The sequence below is a fragment of the Zeugodacus cucurbitae genome, chromosome 2 (assembly GCF_028554725.1).
Source record: "Zeugodacus cucurbitae isolate PBARC_wt_2022May chromosome 2, idZeuCucr1.2, whole genome shotgun sequence".
Taxonomy (NCBI): Eukaryota; Metazoa; Arthropoda; class Insecta; order Diptera; family Tephritidae; genus Zeugodacus; species Zeugodacus cucurbitae.
Window position 1 is genome coordinate 33,885,449 of NC_071667.1, and position 17,681 is coordinate 33,903,129.

Here is a 17,681-nt window from a genome sequence, read left to right on the forward strand (position 1 = left end):
GAAATATAAGAGTTAGATATGGGGTTATATATACATAAATGATCAGGATGACGAGTAGATTTGAAATCCGGATGTCTGTCCGTCCGTCTATCCGTCTGTCCGTCTGTCCGTGCAAGCGATAACTTGAGTAAAAATTAAGATATCTTAATGAAACTTGGAACACATGTTCCTTGGCACCCTGAGGAGGTTGCTATCGAAAATGGGCAAAATCGGTCCACTGCCACGCCCACAAAATGGTGGAAACCGAAAAACTATACAGTGTCATAACTAAGCCATAAATAAAGTTATGAAAATGAAATTTGGAACATAGGATCCCATTAGGGAGGGGTACATTTGGATGTAATTTTTTTGGAAAAGTGGGCGTGACCCCGCCCCCAAATAGGTTTTTTGTATATAACTCGCAAACCAATAAAGCTATATAAGTCAATCTTTCTGCAGTTGTTTCTTTTAGCCATTTCCTTATACAGTCCAAAAATGAAAGAAATCGGATAATAACCACGCCCACCTCCCATACAAAGGTTAGGTTGAAAATTACTAAAAGTAGGTTCACTCCCTAAAGAAAAACGTCAGAAACACCAAATTTTGCACAAGAAATGGCAGAGGGAAGCTGCACTCAGATTTTTTTACAAAATGGAAAATGGGCATGGCGTCGCCCACTTATGGGTCAAAAACCATATCTCAAGAACTATTCGACCGATTTCAATGAAATTCGGTATATAACACTTTCTTGACACCCTGATGACACGGGTGGAATATGGGCGAAATCGGTTCACAACTACGTCTACTTCCCATATAACTCAATTTTGAATTCCATCTGATTCGTTCATTTTTTTATAATGTATTCATAAGGAACCAATGAAGCTAGCGGAATAAAACTTTACCCAAATACTGTATTTGAGCTGTGACATCACTTGTGGAAAAATTGTCAAAATCGGACCATGACTTTTCAAGGCCCCTGATATCGAACATGAAGAACTCAGTGCCTAAGGTTAATTTTTCACCGAAAATATAGGTAAATCCCTCAGATATTTTAATGTAATTCATTCCCTCTGAATTTTTTTCTTATAACAGTTTCTCTCTGTACCTGAAATGGTAAAAATCGGGCCATAACTTCCCCCAGACCCTATATACCTAATTATAAGTAATATTAAATTAAGTGAGCGTATAGTCTTCGATACATTGTATCTTGGTGGTGAAAACAAGTGAAATCGGCTTAGGAATTACCTCAGTCCCCATATACTATTTATGATGATTTTCGTTATTCTATTGAACTTTATACCAAATATATGGGTCAACTTGTGTTATCTTTATAAAATTACATCATTAAATTGCGAGAGTATAAAATGTTCGGTTACACCCGAACTTAGCCCTTCCTTACTTGTTTCTATCTATATATTATAAAAATAAGTTATTTAGTTTTGAATATTAATTAAATCAATAAACACCTAAATACTTACATATGGATTTTTTACTTATTTACTGTTATATCAAATGTTTTTGTTTTTCTTCTGTTACTATACTAGTTTACTTGGTAAAATTGTTCATGAAAGAATCGGCATCGGCCGATACTTTGTCAACTGGCCGATTAATCGGCATCGGCTTCGGCCAAAAATTGGGTATCGGTCGGACAATCAATGATTTCCTTTTTATGTTGAAGTAACGGCCAATTCCAATCTGGACAGCCTACGACCTTGTTGTTGAGCGTTCATGTTTCTTTTTATACTCTCGCAACAAAGTTGCTAAAGAGAGTATTATAGTTTCGTTCACATCACGGTTGTTTGTCACCAAGAAATAAAAGAGTTAGATATGGGGTTATATATATAAATGATCAGGATGACGAGTGGAGTTGAAATCCGGATGTCTGTCCGTCCGTCTGCACTGCAAGCGATAACTTGAGTAAAAATTAAGATATCTTAATGAAACTTGAAACACATATTCCTTGGCTTGGCGAAAACCGAAAACATATACTTGTTATAACTAAGCCATAAATAAAGTTATGAAAAAAAAATTGGATTATAGGATCGCATTAGGGATGGGCACATTTGAATGTAACTTTTTTTAAGTGGGCGTGACCCCGCCCCCAAATAGCTTTTTTGTTTATATCTTGCAAACCAAAAAAGCTATATAAACCAAACTTTCTGCAATCGTTTCTTTTAGCCATTTCCTTATACAGTCCAAAAATGAAAGAAATCGGATAATAACCACGCCCACCTTCCATACAAAGCTTATGTTGAAAATGACCAAAAGTACGTTAACTCACTAACGAAAAACGTCGGAATCACTAAATTTCACAGAAGAAATAGCTGAAGGAAGCTACACTCTGATTTTTTTACAAAATGGAAAATGGGCGTGGCATCGCCCACGTTTGGGTCAAAAACTCAGGAACTACTCTCAGGAACTTCTCGACAGATTTCAATGAAATTTGGTGTATAATATTTTCTTGACACCCTGATAACACGAACAAAAAATGGGCGAAATCGGTTCACAACCACGACTACTTTCCTTATAACTCAATTTTGAATTCCATCTTATTCCCTCACTTTATAATATATATATGTACATAAGGAACCAATGAAGATAGCGGAATAAAACTTTACACAAATAGTGTATATCACCGCTGGATTCATTTGTGAAAACATTTTCGTAAACGGACTATAACTTTTCAAGACCCCAGATATCTAACAAGTTGGACTCAGCGCCTAAGGGTAAATTTTAACCGAAAATATGAGTAAATCTCTTAGATAATTTAATGTAATTCAGAGGAAAATGTTTTCTTCCAAAAGTGTGTCTCTGTTCCAAAAAATATTAAAATCGGGTCATAACATCCGATAGCTCCCATTTACAAAATTATAGGTTTTTCAAAAATACTGTGGGCTTTATTCCGCATATATGTATTGGTTATTATGTGAGCATATAGTCTTAGATATAGTGCATTAAAACACGTCCGCACTCTTTCAAAGCTCTCAATAATTTTTTGGCTGTCTGTTGCGATAGCAACTTTCTGGCTTCGAACCTTCCTTGTGTTTTTTGGCGGACGTTCTTTGCTGCACAGAGGAGAGTGCGTATCTTCGCTGCTACAAGATAATAGTCCGAGTCGATGTTGGGACCACGGAGCGTACGCACACCAAAGACACATGTCGTCCATCTATCACAACATGATCGATCAGGCTGCGTGCGATTCGATCTGGGGACAGCCAAGTAGCTTGATGTATTTTCTTATGCTAGAATCTAGTACTATAGACGACCATATTTTGGGCCCCATGGAGGCTGAATTTTCCTACTGTTGTGCCATAGACACCTTTACCCACCCTAGCGTTAAATCGCCATGCACGATTTTGACATCGTGGCGAGGGCAGCGCTCATAGCTGCGTTCTAGGCGCTCGTAGAAAGTATCTTTGGTCACGTCGTCCTTCTCTTCCGTTGGGGCATGGGTTGAAATCAGGGATATGTTGAAGAACTTCGCTTTGGTGCGGATTGTGGCTAGACGTTCATCCACCGGGGTGAATCCCAGGACTCGGCGACGGAGTCTCTTTACTACCACAAATCCAACACCAAATTTGCGCTCCTTTATATGGCCGCTGTAGTAGATGTCACAAGGACCCACCTTCTTCCGTCCTTGTCCCGTCCTTCGCATTTCTTGGATTGCGGTGATGTCAGCCTTTACTCTTAAGAGGACATCAACCAGCTGGGCAGAGGCACCTTCCCAATTAAGGGTCCGGACATTCCAGGTTTCTCGCCCGAGGTACGGTTCGGTTACAACCGAACTTAGCTCTTCCTTAATTTTTTAATTTAAATAACTATTTCGCTGACTGGACTTTGTTCGATCAAGTCACGACAGTCCATTTACCGAATAAAGGTAAATACTTTAAGCTATTATTATTTCTTCTTGAAAACCACATGTCTAAAAACACTCTGTATATAAAATAGTTTTATTAAAATGTGAGATTTTCACCTTAACATTAACGCTGCTTTTGGAAATTAGCTTTCGCAAAATTGAAACGACTACGGTACGAATTCCTGTTTATTATTAAGAAGTATATTTGTTATGTTTTTTCAGATATGTATATAATTATGCACACTAGACAACATAAAATATTAAAGCATTATCAAGGAAAACCATATTTTCGAATTTGTTCGGAATTAAATCACTTTTGTTAAAAACCGACTAAAACATTTATTATAATAATTCGTTACAAAATTAACAAGTGCAAACAGAAATTATGTAATCGTCAATACATTTCAGTAGATACGTTGATCTTAAAATGGGCTATATTGTTTTCCTATTTGAAGTTAAATCGGTTGTCAGTATTGTCCGTTTTTATTACGACGAGATGTGATACTTTATGTCATCAACGATTTTATCTGTAGTAAATCTTGAAATAAAAATAGACTTGTTTAGGTGTATTACATCCACATATTTAAAGTTGTAAAGAGGCGGATCCTAAGTAGTTTTTTGCATAAAATTGTCTGTTATAACTTTCAATATACATACTCTGTAGATGAAGAAGACTTCTCTCCTTGAGGGCAAGAGGAAGAACTATTGATATGGTCTGTGATTTGAGGGAACATTCTCTTCAAAAAACTATGAAGTAAATACTTCATCAGACGAACGTGTTCGTTTGGATGAGAGTTTAGTATTATCATCGTGATCATTTAGGCATTTAAATTATTGTAACAAAATTTCATATTGACAAATATTTTTTAAGCAAGACCTAAGCAAGAAAAGAAACTAAGATTTTACTTGGTAGTCCAGCACATTTAAGACGGGCAAGTCGGTCACAAAGCCAGCAAGAAACAAAGCGATCAGAATCGCCTTCAAAAATACAGTTCGGAAAATTGGGAGTAATTGGGCCTAATCATTGAATGCGCTTCGATCGAAAAATGTTACGTTGAAATCATAGAAACCATATCTAAAACAAAATTTAAGATCGAAGTGAACTCACTTACCCACATTACAAAATATATTCCACGGCAAATAGAAATCATGGAATCCAAGAGACAAAATCACACTAACTAAAATACCTTTTTGACAAATTTGACTCAATTGTCGATAAAGGTCGATAAAACAGTTTTTCGTTCTCACTTTGTGGTAAAGCAGTTTATCGACGGAATGGATGATTGCATGAAAATTTTGGATCAAAAATCTATATCGTATCGAAATCGAATTCGCTTCGGGTTCAATGACTGGGCCCATTATCTATAATATAACAAGTAAGGAAAGGCTAAATTCGGGTGCAACTGAACATTTTATACTCTCGCGACTTATTTATTTAATTTTATTAATATAACGCAGAATTTGACCATATTCGTCATATATATGGTATAAACTATTGATAATTGGAAACCCTAATATTAGGTATATGGACCTAGGAGAAGTTATGACCTGATTTCACTCATTATTGGCACGGATACATATTTTCGGTAAAAAAATAATTCGAAGCTCTGAGGTCCTCATGTTCCATATATGGGGCCTTGAACACTTATGGTCTGATTTCGGCGATTTTTAGAAGGGCGATGCCACACCATTCCGATATGTTCACTAGTGCTAACTTTATACATTGTAAAGTAAACTATTCAGATCGAGTTCACCGTTCTGGTATATTTGAAGTAGGCGTGGTTGTGAATCGATTTGCACTATTTTCATCACATATCATTGGGAAGAAATTATGAACCGAATTTTATTGAAATTGGTCGAGTAGTTTCGGAGATACGCCTATTTAAATTTTTTTTGTATATGAATTTGAGTGCAGCCCTTCTTTCTGGTGATTTTCCTTAATAAATTAAAGCAGTTTTAGTAGTTTAAATATAACCTTTGTATGGGAGGTGGCCGTGGTTATAATCCGATTTTCGAATGGTTTTTTTCATATTTATTGTTATTAATAAGTATTATTTTATTAATAACAAATAAATGTGATTTTCATTCTAAAAAAAATATTACATTGAAATATTTGAGAAAAAGCTTAGTAAGTACCTCGAGTACCTTCATTTAAGTGCTTTTCCCGCATAAGTGTCTCTTAAAAGTCTTGCATGTTCAGCGGGGGCACTTAGGCGGGGATTTATGTTCCAAGTTTCATCAAGATATCTCAATTTTTACTCAAGTTACGAACGGGCAGACGGACGGACAGACAGACATCCGGATTTTGACTTTACTCGTCACTCTGACCATTTTGATATAAACATATATGATATAGGGTATATATCTAACTCGTTTAGTTTTAGGACTTACAACCAACCGTTATATGAACAAAACTATATAGAGAGTATATAGCAACTTTGTTGCAATTAAACGAAAGATCAGTTGTCATCATGATGCGAACATAAATCAAACTCGACTTTGCAATTGAACGAGACTGGCTCTGAAGAAGCTAATGAATATCATAATCGATGCCAAGATCGCCATGAGAAAGTACAAAGGAGATGACGTCTGATCCCGCGTATACCGATGATTCCAACGGATTTGCCATTCGATATTAAGCGTTTACAATTTCCCGTGCGTCTGGCTTTTGCAATGGTCATCTTTTAATCTCAAGACCAGTAGTTGCAAGTTTGCGGAATCAATCTTTTTTATAAGAAAACTTTCAATTAATTAACTTTATAATTAACTACTTCGTACAGCAGTGGACGTCTTTTGGCCAATATTGTTATAACGATGATAACTCTGTTGTATTTAATCTAGACATGAATATTGTATTGATTTTAAATTGTTAGCAAATGTAATTGTACGAAGTTCGTAATATTAAATGTTATATATCATCAAATAAAAAATGAAATAACAAATAGTAAATAAAAATAAAATTCAATATACCATATAAGCAGACCACGCCGCGGCGGCGCGCCGGCTTCGCACGGGTTTAAACAAATATTTAAAAAGTTATAAGTTTTTACATACTTATTCATATTCTCCCATACATATGCATGTACTTTCCGGTTTCTTGTGTGGATTCATTTAAAAAAAGTAAAATGAGGAAAATTCGGACATGAAATTATATTTTATTTGTAATGAGCTAAAACTTGATTACGATCTCTAGTCTATGGTGTCCGTTGTCTTTCTCTCTAATTTTGAATGCGTTGGGAACGCTTAGAGTTCGACGCCCTAGTGCGGGCTTGTACATTTCTAATATTTTGTTCGTCAAGCCGCTGCACAAGCGCCAGACTCGACTCTCAAACGAGTACTTGGAAGGTTTTGGAATTTTGTTCAGGAAGCAGCTGCGAACGCTCGTTACTCAACTTCCTGCCACGCGATTGCGATGCGAAGAGAATGACTTGCAAGACGAGTTTTAGTTTCAGATTAAAATTCTCCATCACGGAGTCTTTTTGATACCCTCACCTGGGAACTATTTCCAGAAAGTTGAGATTCTAGCAATAAATATAGCCTATGTTACTGGGGTGAAAGAAATTTTTGAAATCGACGTAGTAGTTTTTGAGAGATCTGCTACAAGTACCTTTTTCAAGCTTCAAGCCAGCACGTTGTAAAGCAATTCATAGGTATGAGTTGCACTCCTCTAAGGCAAACAAGCCAAGCCATGTATGTTTCATACCAAGCTGTTCGATAGGACAGCTTGTGTTAAATATACGCATCAATGATTCTGTTCGAAAGAAATGTACACATCAATGAGTTGAACATTAAGCAGAAAAGTACGCTTGACTTGTTCGATGTACATACTTTCAATTCATATCAATCTGTATACATACATAGTTAGAAGGTATGTGATACAATTTATGGATGAAAATAATAATAATAAAATAAAACTTTTGTAGAGTTTTCGGTTTCTTATGTTCATTCAACCTTTTTGTTTATTTAATTTTGAAAATTATTCATTTAAAGGGTGATTTTTTAAGAGCTTGATAACTTTGTTCTTTATTTGAAACGTTAGATTGGTTCATGACATTTACTTTTTGAAGATAATTTCATTTAAATGTTGACCGCGGCTGCGTCTTAGGTGGTCCATTCGGAAAGTCCAATTTTGGGCAACTTTTTCGAGCATTTCGGCCGGAATAGCCCGAATTTCTTCGGAAATGTTGTCTTCCAAAGCTGGAATAGTTGCTGGCTTATTTCTGTAGACTTTAGACTTGACGTAGCCCCACAAAAAATAGTCTAAAGGCGTTAAATCGCATGATCTTGGTGGCCAACTTACGGGTCCATTTCTTGAGATGAATTGTTCTCCGAAGTTTTCCCTCAAAATGACCATAGAATCGCGAGCTGTGTGGCATGTAGCGCCATCTTGTTGAAACCACATGTCAACCAAGTTCAGTTCTTCCATTTTTGGCAACAAAAAGTTTGTTAGCATCGAACGATAGCGATCGCCATTCACCGTAACGTTGCGTCCAACAGCATCTTTGAAAAAATACGGTCCAATGATTCCACCAGCGTACAAACCACACCAAACAGTGCATTTTTCGGGATGCATGGGCAGTTCTTGAACGGCTTCTGGTTGCTCTTCACCCCAAATGCGGCAATTTTGCTTATTTACGTAGCCATTCAACCAGAAATGAGCCTCATCGCTGAACAAAATTTGTCGATAAACACATTTCGAACCGAACACTGATTTTGGTAATAAAATTCAATGATTTGCAAGCGTTGCTCGTTAGTAAGTCTATTCATGATGAAATGTCAAAGCATACTGAGCATCTTTCTCTTTGACACCATGTCTGAAATCCCACGTGATCTGTCAAATACTAATGCATGAAAATCCTAACCTCAAAAAAATCACCCGTTATATAAATATATTGATAAGTGTTAAATAAGAAATGCGTATATAAATTCAGAATATTACCGTATAAATACATATGTGCGGTTTATTTGTACAAGAACATTTTCTACGCATATTATTTGCTTAGCTATTTTCATTTTTTAAAACAGAATTTAAAAATAAGATATTATCCACAATCTTAGGAGCTAGTCGATTGCGTTTCTCTACTATTATATTACCTGCAAGTGAAAAAGTGCGCTCACTGGCTGCACTGCTAGCTGGAATTGATAATATTTTAAATGCGAAGCTAGAAAGAGTTGGAAACTCAATTTTGTTGCTTTCCCACCATTCCATGGCATCAAAATTACTTGCAAATTGTGTTCTTTTTTGTATATATTTCTCAATTTCCTCACTTGTTGTAATAGGTGTGGTCGGATTTTCAAGATTTACTGTGTCTGGGAAAAAGAAGTAATCATCCGACGACTGTGCTATCTCAGCTGAATTTTCTACATTTACAGTAGTGTCAAATGAAAAACATTCAGTTGATGGTATATTACGTAGGCAAAAATCTTTAACTTCTGCAATAGAATTACAATCTAAAATGTTATTAGAAGGGAATTTCTTTGGTTTTCCTTATGATGCACTTATGACGGCGTAAGTTAGAAGTTTGCGTTCCATTATGCCGAAAAATGGCTTCACATTTACGGCAGCATACAAATTCATTAACAGTGCATCCACTATCATCTTGAAGTTCGCAAAAAACTGACCACACTTCACTACGTCCTTTTGTTTTTAATGATTTTCTTAGAATACCACTTCTAAGTTTTTCAGAAATATTGTCAATAGTATTTGCCATACTTTGGGCACGTCACGCAATCATTGGGAAAAACACTGGAATGATATCAAACTGTTTTCGTTGTCATGAGTTGGTAAGAATCCAACAAGTCATTTGTACAGAACAAGCATCGACTGTACATGCAACGATTTGAAACGTTTCAAACTGTACATGTGTATGATTCGAACAAGCAAACCTGATCACTGTGTTGATTAGGTATGAAATGGAACAAGCAAGTTGCGACTTGTATGTTTGACGTTTTTCAAGTAACAAGTCATACATACATTGATGTTGTACAAGTTAACACCAAATTCAAGTAACTCCTTGCAGATCTCTGCTCTGTATAATAGTAGTATAGATAGTAAATAGAACAATAAAAGAAACTATAAAAGAAAATGGCATAGGATAATAATAGATTATCAAAGATCACAACCAATGACGTAAACAGTTTAAAATATGAACATAGATGGAAAAACTAATTAATATAACAAAATAAAATTAAACTAAAAAACAATATGTATTTGCTTTAACAATTGTAGTGTTCCAAAGAATAAATGTAACAACAATAAGCAAAGCCTCGGCACAATAATTAAAAGGTAATTAAACTACAATTTGGATTTAAATACGTGTACGGACCCAAATCAATGTAGCACTCATACTTAGATTTACAATACTTACTAATTAAAATTATATATTATTTATAATAAACTTCTCCATTGAATATGTTGCCAAATTTATGTTATATATACAAAAGTAATTAGGAATACGAGTAAAGTTGAAATCCGTATGCCTGTTTGTCCGCCTGCGCGAGAGATAACTTGAGTTAAAATTTAGACAACTTAATGAAACTAGGCACATAGATAAGGAAGCAGGTATTGTAAATTAGCGAAATCGGACCATTGCCACGCCCACAAAATGGCGTTAACTGAAATGATCTAAAGTTTCAAAAAAACAATATTTTTTAAATATTTACAAATCTTAAGATATGTATTAAGGTTATGTTAGGTTAGGTTTGTCTGGTAGGCCTGCACGCCACGCATAGACCAGTTATGGTCCTTTGCGATACCAGAATAGAGTGCCTTTACGTGTTCCCTGAGTAGTAGTCATCGTTCAGGATGCCTGCGCCTGTCGTGAATTTTAATAGTTTATGAGGCTTCACTGACAATATCTCCTCTAACTTATCGTACTGTGGGGCCCCTAAGTATAAAACACTGTCTCGCTAACGCAGGACAAACGCACAAGAGATGCTCCACTGTTTCCTTGGTGACCTGCTCTTTATAGGTATGCGCCGCTACAAGGCTGTGACCGGTAAGAATGCCAACCATGGTCCTACAGCCCTTTCTATCCAGCTCCACTAGGAACCTTGTATATTTTTTATCTACCGCTTTGCACATGACCATTGCAGTTTTACACCCCGGTAAATCCTTCCAGCGAGATATGATTCTTCTTGCCTTGCACCTGTCTATGTCATCGTATAGAATGTGCATGGGTTTAGCGATGTTGATCATGTTTCCGGGTGACAGCTGTACACCACTCTTGGCAATCCCGTCTACGATTTCGTTGCCCTCGATGCCTTTATGGCCTGGCTCCCAGTAGAAGTGTAGCCTCATATTTCTGGCGACCCTCACCACGGCTGCCCTGCTGCTCAGGACACTTTTGGCCGATATTCGACACGAGGTTACTGGCTTGATTGCCGCTTGGCTGTCTACGTAGATGTTAATTTTAGAGTATTAGCCTTCCCAATAGCAAAGACCTCTGCTTGAAATATACTGCAGTGGTTCGGCAGTTTGAATGGTTGTCTTATGCCTAATTCCGGACAGTATATTCCTGCACCTACTCCCTCATCCATTTTAGAGCCATCCGTATAGATATTTAAGGTGTTACGTGTAGTTACGGTGCCCTTGCGCCAACCATCCTTTTCCATGTTTACCATGAAACCTCTTTCCCAGTTGTAGAATGGGACCAGATAGTCGATACCTGTCAAACTGCTCTTAGCAACCGAGCTGTGTCCGAAGGATCTGTGTGTGAATTCACCTATTGCCATCAGTTGACCCGCCGATTTCGCCGCGCAGCTTTCGGCAAAGAGATCTATAGGTGGCAGGTTTAATATTCGTTCTAGAGCAGCCGTTGGGGTGGTTCTTAGGGCCCCCGTTATACATAGCGCTGCAAGCCGCTGAACCTTTTCCATAGGCTTCCGATACGTAGATTTTCTGGTACCCGTCCACCATACCAGAACCCCGTAGAGCAGAATTGGTCTCACTATTGCTGTGTAGCACCAGTGCATGAGAGTGGGAGAAAGCCCCCAGGTAATGCCAAGCATCTTCCTGCATGCATATAGAGCATTACTGGCTTTCCTCACTCTCTCCTCCACATTGTACTTCCACAGAAGTTTGGTGTCCAAGACTACCCCTAGGTATTTGGTACGGTCCTTGAGCGGGAGCTCGGTCCCATTTAGAGAAGGGGGCCTCCATGCAGGTATTTTGTACCTTCTAGTAAATACCAGAAGGTCTGTCTTTTCCGCATTGAGCCCCAATCCCGCTTGCGTTGCCCAGTTATTGACAGTGCTGGTCATTATACTGCTGACAGTGTGCAGACACTTTCCCGTTATTAAAATGGCGATGTCATCCGCATACGCTGTTATTTTGGGAGCTTTGTTTTCAAACTGTTTTAGTAAGTTGTTTAACACTAATGTTCATAAGAGTGGAGATAGCACTCCGCCTTGCGGAGTACCTCTACAGACTTCCTTGGTCACACTGGCATCATTCCATTCTGCTTTTATCTTTCTAGACATCAAGAGGTTTTTCACCCACCTTTGTATGACAGGCTCAACACCCCTTAACTCAATACTTCGCAGTATGGATTCCGTAGACACATTATTGAATGCTCCCGAAATGTCCAGGAATGCTCCCAGAGCATATTCCTTGTATTTTAGAGCTTTTTCAATGTTATATACCAATGAATGGAGTGTAGTCACCACGGATCTGCCTTTTGTATACGCATGTTGCGATTTGGACAAGCTGCCAGGAGGCGCTGTGTCTCTTATATGTGCATCTAGTATTTTCTCCAGCGCCTTCAGAAGGAAAGAGGTAAGACTTATGGGCCTGAACTCTTTCGAGTAGGTTGGATTGTTTTTACCTGCCTTCGGTATGAAAACCACCCTAGCCTCTCTCCATGAGTGCGGTACATAACCAAACCTTAAACATCCTCTGAATATCACTCGCAACCACGGCACGACCAGCTGCATTGCGTTCTTTAGCATGGCTGGAAAGATGCCATCCGTACCGGGAGATTTGTAAGAGTCGAAGGAGCGGATTGCCCATTCTATTTTATCCTCCGTAATTATACACTCGGACAGGATAACAGCAGCATTTTCTTCGTGTGGAGTGTAACCGGGTTCTTGCATCCCGGAAAGTGTGCGCTAACTAGAACCTCTAAGGAGTCCCTGCAATTCTCCGTCCACTCTCCGTTGTTTCTGCGAACCAGGCCTGGCGAGGGGGGGCTTTTAGATAACAGTTTTCTAAGTCTTGCCACCTCATTTGTTCTTTCAAAGCTGCTATAAAAATTTTCCCAGGACTGTCGTTTGCTCCTGCGCATTAACTTTTTGTAGTCTCTTAACAGATCCTTATATTCATTCCAACATTCCTCGCTCTCCGCTAGCTTGGCCAGCATAGGACAAGCGGAATGATAAGCTTTAGTAAGAGTGCTACAGAAGAGATTCACACCCTCCTCTAACTCTTGTGGAGAGTTGAACACGCACGGTCTAAGTCTTTTACCAAACAGTATTTGTCGGTAACGTACCCAGTTTGTAATTCTGGGGTACTTAGCACCCTCCAGTTCTCAACCGTTGTAATACCACTGGTGTAAAGTGTAAAGTCTAGGACGTTTTTCGAGGTTGGTCCTATATACGTAGGTTCCTCACCCCGGTTTGCTATCACTAGACTACTCATTAATATAAAGTTTAATAGGGACTCACCTCTTGCATTGATATCTCATTCCCCAAATCGTGTGGTGCGCGTTAGCGTCAGCCCCAACTACCAGCGACTGCTTCCTTCTGCTGGATGTAGCCACCAGCCTCTGTAGTTCTGCAGTCGGTGCCTCGCCGTCATGAGGCAGGTAACAGGATGCAAGGAGTATGAGCTCATCCCTGCAATCCTTTACCGCCACCACCGTCAGGTCATCTGTGGAGAGATTTAAGTTAACATGGGAATACAGTTTTTTGCTTACCAGTACCGCCGTTCTTACCTTGTTAGTGACGCTCGGGGTATATGTTGTGTAGTTAGGTGACTTTAGTGCTGCGACCACGTTACCCGATGCTATCCATGGTTCCTGGACTAGAGCCACGTCGTAGCCGCCCTTCTCTAGATTGAGAAGGAGTTCGGCAGATGCGATCTTACTTTTGTGGAAGTTCACCTGAAGTACCGTCAGCTCCTGGTTCATTAACCTTAGAGCACTGATCAGGTGACCCCTCCACCTCCTGCAAGACTAATGAAATCGCCATTATCTCTTCAATTCCGAGATCTTTTTCGACTTCACCCGTCTCCAGTGTGTTTACATTGCCATTCGAATTTTTGAGGCGAAGGAATACGCTTCCAACTCCCCACGCCATCTTCCCGAATCTGGCATATAAAATGTCGTCAGCCGCCTTATTGATTTGGAGTATGTAGCTCTGGCCTCCATCTGCGTTTGCAGTTTTAGCTACGCTCAGTACTCTCCAATCACTGGTCGGCACGTCCGGGTTTTGTCGTTGTAGCAGTCGAAGTGCATGTTCCGGGTCTACCACGCGAGGTATCACCACCTTCGCTTTGGGAACCGACGGAATGCTGCTCCGATCCACAACCTCGAGTTTCGCGTCCTTCCACAGGTTTGGAAGCGTTCTCACTGCTTCCTTCACCGATGTCAGCGAAGGGTCGTCCTTACATTTAAGGATTTTGACGCCACCAAGCCACCCCGCTCCATCAAACGTTGGCATTGGTGCGCTAGGATCGGCGTCCATCCTCGAGAAGAGCGCTTCTAGTAGCTTCATTTCGACTACTTTCCACCGCTCCTGCGACATCTGTCCCAGCGGGTTACTGCGGTCAATGAGAGCCACGATCAAGTGTCGCTTTGCCACCTCATTAGCTGCCGCCGCTGCTCTGGACGTTGTCGGCTTGTCGTCCGCTCTCTTAACTTTTGGCTTCTCAGCCTCGTCTTTTGTCTTTCTTTTCTTTGTTGGCGCTTTCGGTTTGCACTCTGTCGACCGTTGGCTCAGCAATATACTCCTTGATACGGTTAGCGAATGCTGAGTTCGAGGCACTGCACCAACTACGTGAGGCAAAGTGCGCTCGGTCGATTTTCACCTCCTCTCTGGCCCAAGCCAACCGTTTCATCTCCTCTTCACTCAGGTTGGACTTGCCTTCGAGTCGGTTACAAATGCCGACCGCCGCCTTGTACCTCGATTTGGCTTTCAACTCCTCCTTGCTGGGCTTCTTCCGGGGCCCTCTCTTGTTGTCAGAGTTGGAACCCTCGGTCGAATCCTGCGGAGAGCGAAGAAGCTCTTCTTCTTTGGCCGTATTTCATGGTTCCGAATCTTCATGGATTGCGAAACCCGCGCGCTGCAGAGCTGGTCTGGCAGTAGCATTACAACCACCGCAACCTGCTCCCGTTGCAGTGGAGGTGTGGCCGCTGGCGACACAGCTGGAAAAGTCGCTGTGCCCGCCGGTGGTAGCAGCCTCGTCTCCCACCGACGTTTGGGCTGATATCCCAGCCCGCTGTTCTTGCTTTTTGTCCTCCATATTGAGTTTTTTTTCAGTGCAGGCGGCGCCACCCATTGCCCAGTCGACAACCGCGCGGAGGATATAGCCAAGAGGAATTTTTGTCGACCAGATATGTATTAAATTAGCAATAAATATTAAGAAGTCCTACCTCAAATACTTTTGTCAAAAAAATTCCAATTCCATCCGATTTTCATGCGTTCAGGGTGGCGTAACCCCTTAATTTGACTCATGCATCTGGGCGTAATATTGTAGAACGAACTATTGGAGTTTTGAAATGCCGATTTCATTGCTTGTTGAGCACATTACATTATCGTCCTGAAACAGTTGTCAAAAATATGGAAGCATGTTGCGTTCTGCATAACATCTGTAAAAGCTATAATAGTGAAAACACACAAGAGGAAAATATATTCAGTGCAAATGAAATTTCTGAGGACACTGATTTTCACCGATATTAGAATAATGCCAAATGAAGGCTGCAGAATAAGGGAAGAAATAGCAAATACTTTGTAATTCTATTAGGTCTTTTCTTCCGCCGTTTTCCAATAGATGTCTCTAGGGTCAAGCACTGGTCGATTAAATCGATTATTTTATATCGATCTTGGACATTTGAGTCAACATTAACCTAACAAAATTTTGTAGAGATCTGTTTGCATCCCAAACTTATTCTCAACTGAAAATGTCACTTTTTGAGCCGAATTCTCGACATTTACCGGAAATTTTGCTTTTCTTTTTTAATTCCAAGAAAAGTGCGGCTGATGCTCATCGAATGCTTTCGGATACGTACGGTGAGGCTGTCCTAAGTGAAAAAAAACCTTAAATTTACAAAAAAAAAAAAAAAAAAAACGGCGGAAGCAAAGGCGTGCAACCGAACATTTTGTACTCCCGCAATTGATTGATGTAATTTCAGATAGATAACACAAAAATTGAGCCATATATTCGGCACAAAGTCCAATAGAATAACCAAAATCATCACATAAAGTATATGAGTGCTGAGGTAATTCCTGAACCGATTTCATTAATTTTCATCACCAACATACATTATATCCAAGATTATATGTTCACTTAATTTGGTTAAGATATTTCACATATTAACCAATTTATTAGCAATTAAGCCCATCGTATTTTTGAAAAAACTATAATTAGTTATATGGGAGCAAGGGGAAGTTATGACCCGATTTTAACGATTTTTGGTACAGAGACACACTATAAAAAGAAATCGATTCACTTTGCATTAAATTAAGATATCTGAGAGAGAGATTTACCGATATTTTCAGTGAAAAATTACCCTAAGGCACAGAGTTCTTCATGTTCGATATCATGGTCCGATTTTGACAATTTTTCCACAAATGATGTCACAGCTCAAATACAGTATTTGTGTAAAGGTTTATTTCGCTATCTTCATTGGTTCCTAATGTATATATTATAATGTGAACGAATCAGAAGACTTCAAAATTAAGTTATATGGAAGTAAGCGTGGTTGTGAACCGATTTCGGCCATATTCCACCCGTGTCATCAGGGTGTCAAGAAAGTGTTATATACCAAGCTTCATTGAAATCTGTCGAGTAGTTCTTGAGATATGATTTTTGACCCATAAGTGGGCGACGCCACGCCCATTTTCTATATTGTAAAAAATCCCAGTGCAGCTTCTTTCTGATATTTCTTCTGTAAAGTTTAGTGATTCCGACGTTTTTCGTTAGTGAGTTAACGTACTTTTGGTCATTTTCAACATAACCTTTGTATGGAAGGTGGGCGTGGTTATTATCCGATTTCTTTCATTTTTGGACTGTATAAGGAAATGGCTAAAAGAAACGATTGCAGAAAGTTTGGCTTATATAGCTTTATTGGTTTGCAAGATATAAACAAAAAAGCTATTTGGGGGCGGGGTCACGCCCACTTAAAAAAAGTTACATTCAAATGTGCCCATCCCTAATGCGATCCTATAATCCAATTTTTTTTTCATAACTTTATTTATGGCTTAGTTATAACAAGTATATGTTTTCGGTTTTCGCCAAGCCAAGGAATATGTGTTTCAAGTTTCATTAAGATATCTTAATTTTTACTCAAGTTATCGCTTGCAGTGCAGACGGACGGACAGACATCCGGATTTCAATTCCACTTGTCATTCTGATCATTTATATATATGTATATAACCCCATAACTCTTTTATTTCTTGGTGACACAAACAACCGTTATGTGAACAAAACTATAGTACTCTGTGCAACATGTTGCGAGAGTATAAAAACAACGGTGATGCGATAAGCAACGAAACGGGTTTTTCAGTCTTGTCTAGGTTTGCTTGTCTTGTTTGATTCGGTGTGGGTTGCGCTATAGCTCAGCATGTATTGTCCGACAACAAAAACGGTTTCAGACAAATTTGTCGGATTTGGTGTGCGTTGGCTGTA

At 39.2% G+C, this 17,681-nt stretch overlaps 1 protein-coding gene across 4 annotated transcripts in view; it reads left to right on the forward strand.

The window, feature by feature from the left end:
- LOC105220550 (coiled-coil domain-containing protein lobo-like) overlaps positions 1 to 17,681 on the forward strand; it is a 441,384-nt gene that overhangs the window by 344,534 nt on the left and 79,169 nt on the right. The window lies entirely within an intron of this gene.